The 15,020-nt window shown below is 38.9% G+C and overlaps 1 long non-coding RNA gene and 2 other non-coding genes across 4 annotated transcripts; all 3 read left to right on the top strand.

Moving 5' to 3' along the window:
• The first annotated feature begins 3,067 nt into the window (after positions 1-3,067).
• Positions 3,068-10,713, top strand: LOC115427542 (uncharacterized). 2 transcript variants are annotated; one of them, XR_003936503.1, is made up of 6 exons: positions 3,068-3,142; positions 6,621-6,682; positions 7,601-7,628; positions 9,259-9,297; positions 9,605-9,653; positions 9,780-10,713. It is a non-coding gene; the product is annotated as an uncharacterized LOC115427542 (long non-coding RNA). The 2 variants fall into 2 exon arrangements; XR_003936502.1 differs by having other exon boundaries at positions 3,069-3,142; positions 10,167-10,713.
• Positions 6,779-6,980, top strand: LOC115427754 (small nucleolar RNA SNORA74). Its single transcript, XR_003936547.1, has one exon. It is a non-coding gene; the product is annotated as a small nucleolar RNA SNORA74 (small nucleolar RNA).
• Positions 9,121-9,194, top strand: LOC115427755 (small nucleolar RNA SNORD63). Its single transcript, XR_003936548.1, has one exon. It is a non-coding gene; the product is annotated as a small nucleolar RNA SNORD63 (small nucleolar RNA).
• Positions 10,714-15,020: the final 4,307 nt, after the last annotated feature.

Here is a 15,020-nt window from a genome sequence, read left to right as displayed (position 1 = left end):
CTGGCAACAGGGCTTACAGCAGGATCACCCACATTAAAGGCCTTTAATGTTCCAGTGTGGCTACAAATTATTAGGCATGTAAATTATTCTGATAATGCTTCCAATTAATTGTTCATTAGCCTAATTGATTGTTAAGTAGTTGTCAAATGGTGAAGGATTCTTGCCATGATTTCCCACACCCCGAGTGATATTGCTTGTTTTGTACTCTACAGCATTTTCATTTAGTCAAAGTGACTATATGCACAAAAAGCAGGTGTAGTTCCCAGACCCCTAAACATATTATGTAGCAATTATAGGATATTTTTGAGAAAAATAAGAAATTAACATTTGGATTATGCATAACTTCTACTTCAAACGTATAGACCGCTACCGCATGACGTCAGGGGTCACGTGATTTATGTTTAAATGTCGCCATATTGGAAGACAAACCACAAGTGAGAAAGAGGAGTGCCAGGCTTGTTATAGGGAGAGAATTGGAGTTATATTGTAGTTATGGTTAACTTTTGTGCAGCGAAAGGCTGCTCAAACAGAGCGAAGCATGGTGAAATGAAGTCTTTCCACAGGATCCCCTCTGTTTTAACCAACCAGGGAGAAAAACGTAAGGAACTCAGTGTCCAGAGACAGAGGGAATGGATTGCTGACCTCAATAACCTAGGCCAGTACCGAGTATGGTAGCAGACCTATTGTCAACTGTCGGCTGTATTACGTGTAACCATTAAAAGTGAAACCATTCGCACAGAGACCGGCTGGAGCCAGATGCAGAGACCGGCTGTGTGCCAATCCCCGGGGCTCAAATGGGGCTGGGGGCAGTGCACAGCCAGGACTCTGGCCAGTGCACAGCCGATCTCTACTTCCGGCTCCAGCTGGCTTTTGCGTCTGAACCGTACCATGAACCGTGACTCAAGAACCGCAATACGTACTGAACCGTGGATAACCTGTACCATTGCATCCCTATTGTTCACCACTTTTAATGGTTATACATGTCAAGGTATTGGACAATAGAAAGACAGACATGCTGTGCAGCCAATCAGAGAGGAGGAGTCGGAAAAACAAAGGAAAAAAAGGATGTATGACTGTACACTGTTAACGAGACTGTTCACTAGTGACTTAATAAATGCTTTGGTACAAATAAGCTGAATCAGCCACAGTTTATTTGATAATACATAATATACAGCCAATAGTGACCGTTGGTTTACTTTGTGTAGTGGTAGTGATATGAAGAAAGGCCAAAAAAGATGTGTGTTTACTAGGGATGTCCGATAATATCGGCCCACCGATATTATCGGCCCGATATTGGCATAAAAATGTAATATCGGTGAATATCGTTATCGGTTTTTTTGCCTATCATTAAAACCTATAAAATAATGCCTTGATTTCATTTACCAACGCGTAAATGAAGCATTGTTTGTAGCTGAAAGAAATGTGCAGTTTTCAAAATTGTACAGTAGAGTTGCCACACTGTAATAGACTCATGGAGGGAGGGAGAGAAAATAAATAAATATGGCATTTTTTCCATGACTTAACTCTTTCCCCGCCAATGATGAGATTTTCCGTCACGCCGTGTTTTCACTGTTATACTGTAGTTGAAGCTGTTGCGGATCGTGTGAATTACTTTCTTTAGTCCAAAAACAAACAATTAAGCAGCTTTTTCGGAAAAATGAAGGACCGGGTTTAATGTTTTTGCACTGGAGTCTCCGTATCCCATGGCAACGCATCCAGCGGCAGTCACTGAATGAGGAAATGCAGACTCTGCAGGAACCACACGCAGTTTCAAAACCCTTAAAGATGATTATGGAGACAGAGTCTGACAATTCAATATATGATGGAGCTACAGAAGAACCATTTAGAGACAGGAACGGAGAAATAGAAGGTGAGGGAGACGGACACGGAACACGGGAAACACGGAGCGGCTCAGGTCCGACACGGAGATGAGGAAGAGGAAGGGCACGGAGCGACACGGAGACAATGACAGACAGGAGGAAGAGAAAAGAAATATTTATAGTGGACATTCAAGGAGAAGACAGACACACAGACGTGGGACAAGACAAAGGACAGCTAGTCTGCATCTGTTAGACAGTGTGAGTTCAGATTCCGACTGTGGACACAGGACAGATTCAGCTCCATAATGTCAGCAGGGACACAGGTAAGACACTGTTTGATTTGGCTTTAGTATGAAATAAATAAATACATATATTCTTATATAGATAAATAACTAAATTTATTTACAGATCAAACACAGCAGGTGGTCCAACAGGAGGATGTGGTGCAGCCAAGGAAAGGCCAGAAATCTACAGTATTTAGTGAATTTGTTTCTTTTTTTCTTGAAAATGAGGAATATTGAAGTGTTTATATCAAAAAAGCTAAATTAATATGTGGAAGACTTATAACTGATGTATGTAAATATGTAAAGTTTATAAGGAACCTGATGCTTTAGAAGATGTTTTGTCTAAAGTTTGGTGTGGATTCCCTCAACATTTTGTGGAATGATGGGATATCACCCTGGAATATTCAACCTCTTAACACCATCATACCTGTGTAGCAATTAAGTAATTAATAATATTGTAAGATATTGCAGTTATGTTTTTTCTGTATAATATTAAAGAATGTATAAACTGTAAGTATATAAAACTTTTTAAAGTTAAATCTTAGATACACAACACACAAAATATATAACAATATAAACAGATACTGCCAAAAACTACATTACTTGCGGCTGGGGATGCAGTTTTCGGCAGGGAGCAGAATTCGGCACCAGATACTGCTGAAAACTACATCCACAATCAGAATAAGACTGCGAAGCAAAAGGAGTGAAATTACTTTAGCAGCTCATATTTGGAGCTATTCTGGTGTGACAGGGTGAATTCGGTACACTTTGTCCTTTTCATGGCTAACTTAGGAAGGGGGAGCTGTTTTCGGCAGCTGCTGCGCGATGCAGTTTTCGGCAGGAAGCAGAATTCGGCTCAACACTGCAGAGAGCATCCTCTCACTCTGTGAACCATCATTTCAACTCAATTTCCCACAATGCACAGCGGCACGTCCACCTAATAAAAGTTTCCGTGACTTCCGCTCTCTCTCTCTCTCTCTCTCTTTGTCCGCTGTGACCATGTGGGACCGACCATTTCTCGACCTTTCGTGAAACGTGGTAAGTTTTTTGCCTTTAAAATAAAAATGTGCACCCAATATATTATTACAAGAAAAAAGTACTCTCACGAGAAAGGGGAGATTTGTGGACTTAAGTCATGTTATTCAAAAAGGGAGTTCCAGACACTTTCTGTGCAGGAACTGATGGTTTATGCTAAATGACTTATTTATTGACAGCCAGGGTTGTAATTGTGTGCGCGCATGTTGTGCGATTGTAGTTTTGTCAAGTTTACAAACTGTAGAAAAGTGGACAAAGTGAAGCATGTTATTTGACACGGGGTTAGCATTGCCGGTTAGCTTTGCAGTCACTGGCTATAGCTAAACCATGGTTAAGATAAATTAGCCGAAGATCCTCGAAATGTCTTGTTACTTGGGATTAGGGCTGCACGATTAATCGATTTTAAATCGAAATCGGATTTTTTAATTAGGACAATTTTTAAAAAAGGGAAATCGTAAAATCGATTTCATCTCTCTCGTGCCTGCGGGCCGCGCGCTTGCGGGCTCCCGTAGGCTCCTCCTCCTATCAGTGACAGCGGTCTGTCACAGAAGTCCGTGTAATGACCGGACTTTAAATGTGTTAATGAGCCCACAGTACTTATAGCAGGGGTGTCCAAACTTTTTTTAACGAGGGCCAGATCTGATAATGTGGACATTGCCAGGGGCCAGTGGTCCCTTCAGACATTTTTTAAACAGTAAAAATTACATCTAAATGCGCTGTTCTACAACAATTTTATTTTCATTGTCACAATATCATTTTTTTAAATGGCAATGTAACCAAATCTAAGTCACTCAGGTGTGAACTAATTAAAAAAAAAAAAAAAAAAAAAACAATTCTGCCTTCCTTTCATATCTGGAGGCAGATAACATAGAACAAACTGTATAGAGTATCTTAAACATCCAAGTTGATAAAAATCTTAACCCCACATTCATTTTAAACATGACTTATATGAGTAATCATTACTCATATATTACTCAGTAATGTAAAGTCTGTTAACGTTTAAGATGAAAACATATGACTCTTACTTGTCTTTCACAAAATCATTCAGAAAGTAATATTTTGTGTCACATCTACAGGTACATAACACCAGCAGTTAGAGGCAACTAACCTGGCAACTTGGTAGCCTGCCCTGGTGGTGAATTCATTGAACTCTGAGGTTCACATGAAGAGTCACTGTTGTGAGTTTAAAGCAGCTTGAATTTGCTTCACTTTTTCGGAGCGCTCACTCCCTGCTAGCTTGTCGTATGTGTTAGCATGTTTTGTCTGCTCATGTCTCTTTACATTGAATTCCTTAAACAAGGCAACAGTCTCTTGACAAATTAGGCAAACATAATTGCCTCAATTTTCAGTAAAAAAACCCTGTAATTCCCATCTCTTCTGGAAGCGGCGGCCCTCACTGTCAACTTTCATTTTTTTATTTACAGGCACCGTGGTTAGAAATTAACGAAAAAGGTTCACGGCGAGGTCACAGAGCCAGATAGAGTTAGAGTGGTGCTGCCACCATGAGGTGAAAGGAGAAACTGCATTTTGAACCTTTTATGATTCATGTACTCGGTTGAACAGTCCAAGTGGGCCATAAATAATATAATATAAAACCCAAGCTGTGGGCCGTATAAAATCTGACCGCGGGCCGTGATTGGCCCCCGGGCCGGACTTTGGACATGCCTGACTTATAGCAATGTAAGGTGTGGCTTCACGCACGGATCCCGCAACTGAAATATAACTGCATGCGGATCACTCATCTTCCGTTGTCCCGGATCCGTACCGTACTGTCTTCTTCCGATCCGGGTCCGGGTCTCGGGGTCATCAGCCTCAGCAGAGGAGCCCACACAGCCCTGTGCCCACACACATCCACCAGCTCCACAGATAGAATCCCTCCAGTGTGTCCTGGGTCGGTCTATTCCACGCACAGATCGCCCAGTTTAAATAGAACCGCATGTGGATCACTCATATTAACGTGGTCCACGCACGCACGACTGATGCCTGTCACTGACTTACACTGGTATCACTTCTGTGGGCCCAGATACCCAGAATGAATAAATAAATAAATAAATAAATAATTTAGTCCTCTTACTTGCTAAATTTTTCATTCACAAATGTAAGTTGTGGAACACAAAACCAAATGTTATTTATTTTTTGAAAGATGTTGAACTTTTTTTAAAGGTGTTAAATAAATCTGAAAACAAAAAGGCAGATATAAAAAAGGTGTAAAAACAATCAGTATTTGCTCTGATTTGGACATTGTATTATAGTGTATTCCCCCTGGCAAACTTATGTTATTTTCTTGTTGTATACATTGTTTGTATACTCTACTTAATTCAATAAAGATTTAATTAAGAAAAAATAAACTTCTGTGGGTTCATCACGTGATACCATCACAGATTTGAGGTCAGAGCAGTGCCTTGCATTGTGGGCTGCTCACGAAAACGACATGCTGACTTCTGTTGTCTTTTGTAGTTTTACCCAAAAATCGAAATCAAAATTGAAAATCGAGTTTTTAGAGGAAAAAATCGGGATTTTTTTTTTTTGCCAAAATTGTGCAGCCCTACTTGGGATTCCAGTGAATCAAACTATTACGAGACTTTCTCATCACATCTGTAAAACCTGAGTCATAGCCTAAGTATCACGAATCCGTAAGCCTTTTTCGTGATTACTCACCTCAATGTCTTTCCTCACGATGTACAGTTTCCAAGTGTAGCCGCATTATGGTCACAGGGGCACAAACATAGAAACGGCTTCATTGCCTCTTGCTACTGCAGCTGCATGCAGCTCCACTTTCCACAATGCACATCGCAACAAATTTCCGAAAATGCCGACTAACCTACTTGCTCTGTTTGTAAACAAATGGACTGTTTTTGGTGGAGTACATTTTGAAATTGTTCACTGTGAGGGAAGACATTCAGGTGAGTAATTACGGAAAGGCTTACAGATTCATGATACTTATGACTCAGGTTTTACAGATCTGATGAAAAATTGGTGATGAAAGTCATATGCTGCTTTAAAATGCCACTTGTCATTATTATTTATTCTACAGGCTTGTAATTGATGTGTTGACTTCCATTCTGATTAGACTGAAAAGACTGACCTGACTTGTCACCTGGTTGACCTGAACAGTGACTTGTCTTGCCTGAATGTAAAGCCCTGTGAGGCAACCTTGTTGTGATACAAATAAAACTGAATTCAAGCAGAGACTTGACTGTTTTGATTTTCACCACATTAAATGTAAGACTTGCTTGAGACTTGGTTGATGACTCAAGATTTACAACATTTCATGTGTTGTGACTTACTCCCACCTCTAGTGATTTATTTATTTCACCAGGTAGGTCAGTTGAGAACCAGGTCTCATTTACAATGATTACCTGGCCAAGAGGCAGCAGAACAGGCAGCTAAAAGACTGTGCAGTGAATTATTAGAATTTTTCTTGGCTCTGATTTGCTCATCACTGACTTCTCCTGATAGTAAATTGATATTGTATTCTCAGAGATGCTGGGTATTGGAGTTGGAACCATGGGGTGAAGTGAATGTCTGCTGCGTCGCCTGAAGGTAATTATTTAAAACTCTAAATATCCTTGAAGAGCACAGGCCTAATGAAGTGACTTTAGTAAAATGGTCTTTTCAAGTTCCTTTGAGCAGACCCACTCCAGCTCTCAGTCAGCTGTCCAGACATTGTGCGTCTGGCTCAGTGTTACAGTGCTGGTAGAGGAAGTCTCTGTACTTAGTCCTCAGCACAGCAGGCTCTGTTTTAGATTCTGCTGCTGCTGAGACGCTGCAGAGCATGGCCCACTGAGAGTGGCCTGTCCTGGACCTACAGCAGGACAGGCCTAGTTGAGGGCCCAACACATAGTGCCAGACCTTCTTTTAACTCAGACAGTGAAGTATTGACATCTCATTTGACTCCATATTTCAACATCTCAACATTACAGAACTCCCTTATTATGAACCCTTAGCCCCAAAGAGCCATCGCTGACCAAAAGAATCTCCTGATTTTAAAATGTTAAATAACTATTGTTCCAGAAATCCCATGTAAATAATTGATGTAAAATGCAGTTTGCCATCTTTTCATTGTCATCAGATATGACCCATTTCTATGTTCAGAGGCTTTGTACTGAATGTGGAAACACTGTCATGTTCAATATTGATTTGCCAATAAAGCCCTTGGAGTTTGATCAATGACAGTGGATGGAGAGGCTTGTTTTTATGTTCGGTTATTGATACCTTTGCTGAAAAAGTCACTTTCTTCAGTTTTCTTTGTCTTGCTATAAGAACCTTTGAATCAACATCTACATGATCTGTGTCTACTCATTTTGTTACTAGTGTTACAATTTAACAATGAAGGGGTTTCCCTAAGGTTCCGTAGGTGGTATGGTTGCAAGCATTTTCCCTGATTGTGAAAGAGTTGGGGAAATGGCTGGGCTTTCTCAAACAATTATATTTAAAAATGTGTTTTTTAATTCCTCCCAGGCAGGGTAGAGCTGCAGGCTGATGGCAGGTGAGTGATGAGCAGTTTTTTTGTTTAAACGGTCATCATCACACTTGTCAGTGCCATGTCTTTTTTTCTTCCCCCAAAGTCGGGGTACAAGATGCACAACTGCCAAAACTCCTCCTACTTAAGTCAGAAGGGACTCTTATGATGATCTGATGATTACAATTAAAAATGCTTTTTTTTTAAATTCCTCTCAGGCAGCGGCGTATGACTTTCGTCACTAATTTTTCTTCAAATTTGTAAAACTTGAGTGATGGCGTAATTATCACTAATCCATTAGTCTTTCTGTGCTTATGTACATAAATCACTTCCCTTGCGGTGAACAGCTTCAAAGACTACAAAATCATAAGCAGTCCATTTGTTTACATACCAAACTGATATGTCACTTGGGCGTTTTCGGAAATTTTGTCATGAAATGCATTGTGGGGATGGGAATTCCACACAGCCACAGCAGCAATAAACATGGAGAGAACAAGCAATGAAACCATGTCTGCTACTGGGTCAGAAGAAATGGAAGGAATCACTGTAAGTCACTTGTCATCTTATAATATGGGGGGTGTGATCGTGAAACAATACTTGGACATCAGTTTCATGGCCTTCTTTAGAATGTCATTGTGTAGGCTTATCATACACATACTGTAAAGAGCGGTGAGGGCCCGGCCATACCCTGTATGTTTGCGAGGCATTTGTATCAGGTATCTTTTACGAGTATGAGTACAAGTACACACACTGAGTATTGGAGCCAATGCCCGATACTGGTATCGGATCGGTGCATCCCTAATGACAACTGACTTGCAGTGATTCCTTCCATTTCTTCTGACCCGGTAGCAGACATGGTTTCATTGCTTGTATCAATGTTTGTTACTGCTGTGGCTGTGTGGAATTCCCATTCCCACAATACACTTTGCGACAAAATTTCCCAAAAGGCCTTAGTGACGTATCGGTTTGGTATGTAAACAAACGGACAGCTTGTGATGGAGTCATGTTCAAAGTTGTTCACTGTGAGGGAAGTGACTTAGGTGAGTAAGCACAGAAAAACTAATGGATTAGTGATAATTAGGCTATCACTTGGGTTTTACAAATTTGAAGAAAAATTAGTGATGAAAGTGACGCGCCGCTTTAAGATAACTGTGCAGACAACCGTTGGCCTCCAATAATTACAAAACAGCCTTATTGCAGTTACTTATTGGAGTGATAGGTCAATTCTGCTGGAGGAAAGTAACACACAGGCCAGATTTTATCACTATTTCCACATTTTCCATTGGCTGAGATGTGACTGTCACTCATAATGTCCTCTGGAAGTACATATTTTAAATTTAAACTGGCAGATTTCCAGCAACAGCGATCTATAATTTTTTGGTTTGTTGCACTAAAAATTCACTGACAGCGTATGCAAAATCGGCCATAGCCGCACATAATTTTGCTGGTGTTCAGCAGTGTTTACAGTTGTTAGTTACTGAGGTGCAAGTGTGAAAAGATGAACTAAGTGTCCTGTTATGTGCTGTGATGATTGACAATATAACACATCATGCTGACATTAAAAACCATGATGAACTTTGAACCCTGAGCACATAGGAACAGACCCAGAGGAGAATGGCAGTGCTTGTCTTTTCTGACCACTGTGTTTGTTCCGCAGCTCGAGGACCACTGAAGCCCTCCAGCAGACCAACATTTGGTGTGTATTAGTGACGATAAGTGTACACTAGTAGAAACTCATGCAACCCAATCCTGTACTGCCATGTCAGAGACCTCATCCTCTCTGTTGTGGAATCATAGTATTGGGAGAGAAAACATCAGGACTTTGGCACAGGTTTAAGTAAAAAAATAAATTTACCAAAACCTGACTGAAGTTCTGAAACAGCAGTAAAATTCTACTGTGATGAGTCAGACTTTTTTTTTTTCTTGTTTGTTTGTTTTTTTTTTTTTTTTTTTAACATTTGCCTGAGTTCTCTGCTAATGCTTGGTTTTGTGTCTTCACGCAGGGTGATCTGGATTAACAGACCATTGGAGCTCTGCTAGACGATCAAACCTGTAAGATGTGCAAAAAATACCACAAGTTTACTGTTACTGAGAAGTTTGTGATCATTGAATGAACATGTTTATATGCACACTAAAACTCTGATCTTTTTTTTTTTTTTTTTTTTTTGTATTTATTAGATTGTTCAAGTGATCATGTAAACAGCAGTAATCTGATTTTGAGAAACCAGATTAACACACCTGGATTTCTCCCAATACTCCGATGTCTTAATGCAAGGATACTTGTTAATCTGATTTATGTAGTTCTGCTGTTAGAGTGGCCCATGTTACAAAAACACTAAATTAAACTGTAGAAAACTTCACTCTACTGTAGCTATGTCTGTAGTCCAAAAGAAATCTGATAATGGACTGGAGTGTCTAAACCAGGGTTTTTTTAATTATTGAATTTCTTAAGTGGATGTTAAACACATCAGATCTGATTTTTAACGATTATCCCATTACTCCAAGTTATCGGATTCTTCTGATCATGTAAATGGGTTCAATGTCTGCCTGACTTGTTTGCTCTAGAGACTGGCTGTGGTCCTGGATAACTGGACCTCTATCCGGAGACGCGTTGGTCTCGTCGACTCCATTCCAGTGGAAAAGGTGCTGCCATAACATTAATTAACTGCATGCACTAGAAACTATTTAGGAGGTCACAGGTGTTTGGAGAGCCTGCCAGGTTGTCAACAAGCTTAGTTATTTCAGGATTAAAAGTGCATATGGTACAGATTCTAAATGTTTGGATTCTGTGTAAACGGAATGCACTGATTGGTAAATCTCAAGAAAACATACAAAATTTTTAAACTGAGTTAATGTGTTCCTTTTTTAAATTGGATTGTAGCAGCATGTTTCCAAAATGTTTGGATAGGGACAACAGAAGACTTTAAGTGAGACTACATATTTCTGTGTAGCTAGACGAACATTTTGGATTTAGAGTAATTTAGATGATGGATCATTTGGGGACTCTTCCCTCACGGAGAATCTCAAACTGCATTTCTGTTTTTTGATGTTTGATGTCTTCAGGTTGTCCTCAAAACTGCATAAATGTTTGAATAAACTCAACAAATTTAAACCTTTGTCCATTTTGTCTGGATATCACAAGCATTTGAATCAATTTTTCTCCCAGAGTAGATCTTAATTTAAAAATTATTTGCAAATACTGCAGGTGGCTCTTTGGTATTGGATGTTCCTTTTGACAACATCCAACCTCAACAGTTCTGTTTTGGATGTTTTTGACAAAATAAGGGTCCACTGTATGTGTTCAGACAACATGGTACATGTTATCAATACAGAGGGGAATTTTTTTTTTTTTTATTAATTAGCCCAAATTAGGTCAACGGGCTTTACAGTGACAAAGGACATTGTACAATATCTTCTGTACTGGATATCCCTAACTACAAGGCCAATCAGTGCTGGTGATGAAGGCACCAAAGTGCAGAACACTGTATGGGGATGGTAAGTGTGACATAACTCATGTGATTTTCCTGTTTCTGGATCCAAACTTTCACTACTCTTTAACACTGGCTCACCATACCACTGTATTGTGTGCTGTGTTGTAAATTGTTCCAAGGCGTGCCCAGAACTCTCCCTCCATTGTTTCCATTAAGAAAAAGAAACCGATGGCTGCAACTCATGCGGATATGCCAAACGCCTTCTAATTTAAAAAGAAATGGAGTGTCAATAAAAGGTTGAGGTTTATTGTGGGGTGAACTGACAAGTGACCTAGATTTGAGCAGTAATATCCACTGCAAAAATAAATTAGAGGAATAGTGTGAAAATGCATCAGATTTAAATGGGGGGGGGTCATCTTGGGTATCTGTTGATTGGGTAATGTACAGTGGCATGCAAAAGTCTGGGCAGTGCCGGTCAAAAATAATACAAAAGGAAAAAATGGCCACAGCAAAAGTTTGGGCACCCTGCATAGTTAATACCTAGCAGCACCCCCTTTGGCAAGTATCACAGCTTGCCAAAGGAGTGTAATACCTTTATTAGCCTGATGGGGTCATGGCTTGTTCACAATTACTGTTTGGAAAGATCGGGTGGTGCAAGTTTCAAAGTTTTATAAATACCCAGACTCCTCTGACATTGTCCCAACCATCAGCAGCCATGGGTTCCTCTAAGCCAGGGGTCACCAACCCTGATCCTCGAGATCTACTATCCTGCATGTTTTAATTGTATGCTTCTTCCAACACACCTGATTCAAATGATGAGCCTATCATCCAGTTCTCCAGAAGCCTGATAACGTCCGTCAGATGTGCTGAACGGTATAGTTTAACAGTGTTCAAGTCATTGACAATCACAGATGAACAGGTAAGGCATTGTTGGGCCGACAGCTTTCACAGAAAGGTCAATAAATATTGCCATACACACATTAACCCCAAATTCACACTAACACCACAACCCTTCACATAAAAAATATCACATAACCAACATGCCCAATACCCACAATGCAAGGCGGCAAACACACCACAGTATGTTAGATTTGTAAAAAAAATTAAGTAAATGTATTCACTCTAGTCTATGAGTACTTCAGGTATGGAGGTATGGGATAGGGTAAGTTTTCAGAATGACTTATTCGATGACCCCCCCCCCCCCCCCCAGAGAATGTACAGACGTGTTCCCTTAATCATAAACAGGACAAGGAAATAAAAAACCAACTATAAGTTTAATTTCATGTCGCAGTGGTGATCATTTCTTTTTCAGCTAAAACATTTCTGATGTAAATAAACTCATTGTTTCATCGTGTTCTGTTGTTTCCTCTAGTCCAACTGGCCAGACAATTGAAAGTAGTGAGCCAAAGGCAAAGCACTGGCTTTCATGTCAATCTGCAACTCTTGGTTAGGGTTAGGGTTATAATCCACTCTGTGCACGAATGGCACGCGTCATGATGTTCTGTGTTACAAAACTTACTTTCTTAAGTAGTTGTTAGAGATGAAGACTATTGAGTTAGAATGAGTAATAATAAAAGTTCTTGAAACTGATGGGCAAAATTGCTCCATTCTCAAATGTTCTCACTGGTATTTACAGGAAATATTGTGGCTATCTTAAAAATATAATTCTTTTGTCAAATACTCATTTCTTTTTGTGAAATAAACTTAAATAATAGATTTAAATGTAAGACAAAATTCCCTGTTGGATTCTTAAAGGTGTGGGAGACTTTCGTGAAAAATTTTTCATCAAATCTGTAAAACCTCAGTCATATCCTCAGTATCACGAATCTGTAAGTCCTTCTGTGATTACTTACCTGAATCTCTTGCATTACGGTGAACAATTTCGAAGTGCCATCCACCATAAACAAAACCATGTGTTTACATTCAGAGCCGGGAAGTAACTTGGGCATATTCAGAATTTTTTGTCGTGACATGCATTGTGGGAAACGGGGGTTTGCGCTGCTGCTGTTGGTGCAGGCGGCTGTGCAAACCTCCCAGCGCTCAAAACAACCTTTCTTGTGTCATTACTCAGAAATAGGGTTGAAGATGGACTTGTGGAGTTGAATTAATGAAGAAATCAGACCCAAATATAGCATTTACAGTATATGTAGACCACAGGGAAATGTTTTAAAATGCATTTAAATTTTTTCCATTTAAAAAAGCAAAATATCCCTCCTTTAAGGCAGCTGTTGTTATGGATGTAAATGTCATACAGCATACAGATGTGCCCAGCCATGTCCATCTGCGGGCTTCTATCACTTGGTCAACTGGCATGAATTTTCCACAAAGATTATTACCACACTTCTCAGTAGTGTTTACATATTAAAATAAAAACACATCAAAAACAAAACATTATAATGCAATTGTAACATAATGTTTAATTAATTTGACTGTTCATTACATAATAAAAGTCCTGAAACTTCAAGTTCTAAAACTAGTCTTCACTACAAAAGTGTTCAAAGTTAAACACTGATAACAATGAAGAGAAGATCTTTAATGTCGCTGTGACAAGTACAACAAAATGAAAAGTGCCATCCAATCTGTGCATCATATAAAAAAATTAAAATAAAAAAATAAAAACATCAAACCAATCATGCTTGTTTTCAAGGTCATGCACTCAGGTTATGAAAGACTGTGTGTGTATGTGTCTGTGACCTGGTGTAACAGGCTGAAGTATACCCCCAGTCCACAATGTGATTGTTAAAATAAAAGCAATTATACATTTGGGTACATCTATGTGTGAAATTTCATTAAATGTTTCAAAACATGAGTTGTATTAGTAAGTTTGTCTGAAAAACACTTTCTTTGTGGTGTGATGGAAATGACACTTTACTCTGAATGTTGGATTAAAATGACAAAAATCCTATAATTACATTACAACCACTATCAGAATGTGTTTCAACACATTATGGAGAAGTAAAACATCAAAATATTTCTAAAAATGTGTTAGAATTTCTTACAGTTTTCCAGACCAAATTTGCCTGTAGTTGGAGAATCACCCGTATGTGTGTGTGTGTGTGTGTATATATATATATATATATATATATATATATATATATATATATATATAAACATACAAAAATAAAAATACCGTAAACTCTAACGTGGACATAGAATGATCTGTACAAACAATGTTTGAGCACATGTAAAATACTTGAAAGTTTATTCCTGTAATCTCTTAGTTTTGTTACACTCATTTGCAGTTGTTTTTCATAATACATATAAAAATCAAGTCCACTTAATCATTTTTTTTCTAACACACTGTTTAAGCATTTATTACATATAATACTGATGGTTAATGGCTAGATATTGAAGGTGAAGTTCTTCCTGAAAAAAGGTGTAAAAGGATTGGCAAAGACATTTTCTAAATATGTATGTATAAAAATTCAAGTCCATTTTTCCTGTTTCTGGATGCACTTCTGTTCATTTGTATTCAGTCTTCTGCAGTTGTGTCCCTGAGTCCATGAAACACATCCAGTTGTCATTCTATCGCTTAACATGTGATGAGACCGTACAGAGGAAGAGGATGGAATTGTAAGTAAAGTTACAAGTATTAAACAAATGAGAAAATAAGGAGGTTTCGTGGTAATGAATGTTAACATCTTAGCTTATTCGTGCCCACTGCATCTGCTTAGGATATTCATGTATTTATTTGATATAGAAGAAGGCTTTCATGAGGTATTTCCACATCTTTATACTTCATATTTTATTTATCAGTCCTTTATCTGTTTTGTCCAGTTCAGTGGAGGGTAAATGAAGTAAAAATTTACGCCCATGCACAGTGGTCTTCATGAACAAAGCATGATTGAAAAACAGACTGCAACGGTTAACAACTACAGAACTAACAGTTTGACTTAACAGAGTTCAAACCCTTTTTCATCTGCTCTGGCACATCAGAAAAGCAGTTTGTGATGGTAAAAAACAGAGGTCACAGGCTCAGCCATTTGCA

This window comes from Sphaeramia orbicularis, chromosome 10, assembly GCF_902148855.1.
Source record: "Sphaeramia orbicularis chromosome 10, fSphaOr1.1, whole genome shotgun sequence".
NCBI lineage: Eukaryota > Metazoa > Chordata > Actinopteri > Kurtiformes > Apogonidae > Sphaeramia > Sphaeramia orbicularis.
Note: the sequence above shows the minus strand (reverse complement) of the source record. Positions and strands in the feature narration are given on the sequence as shown.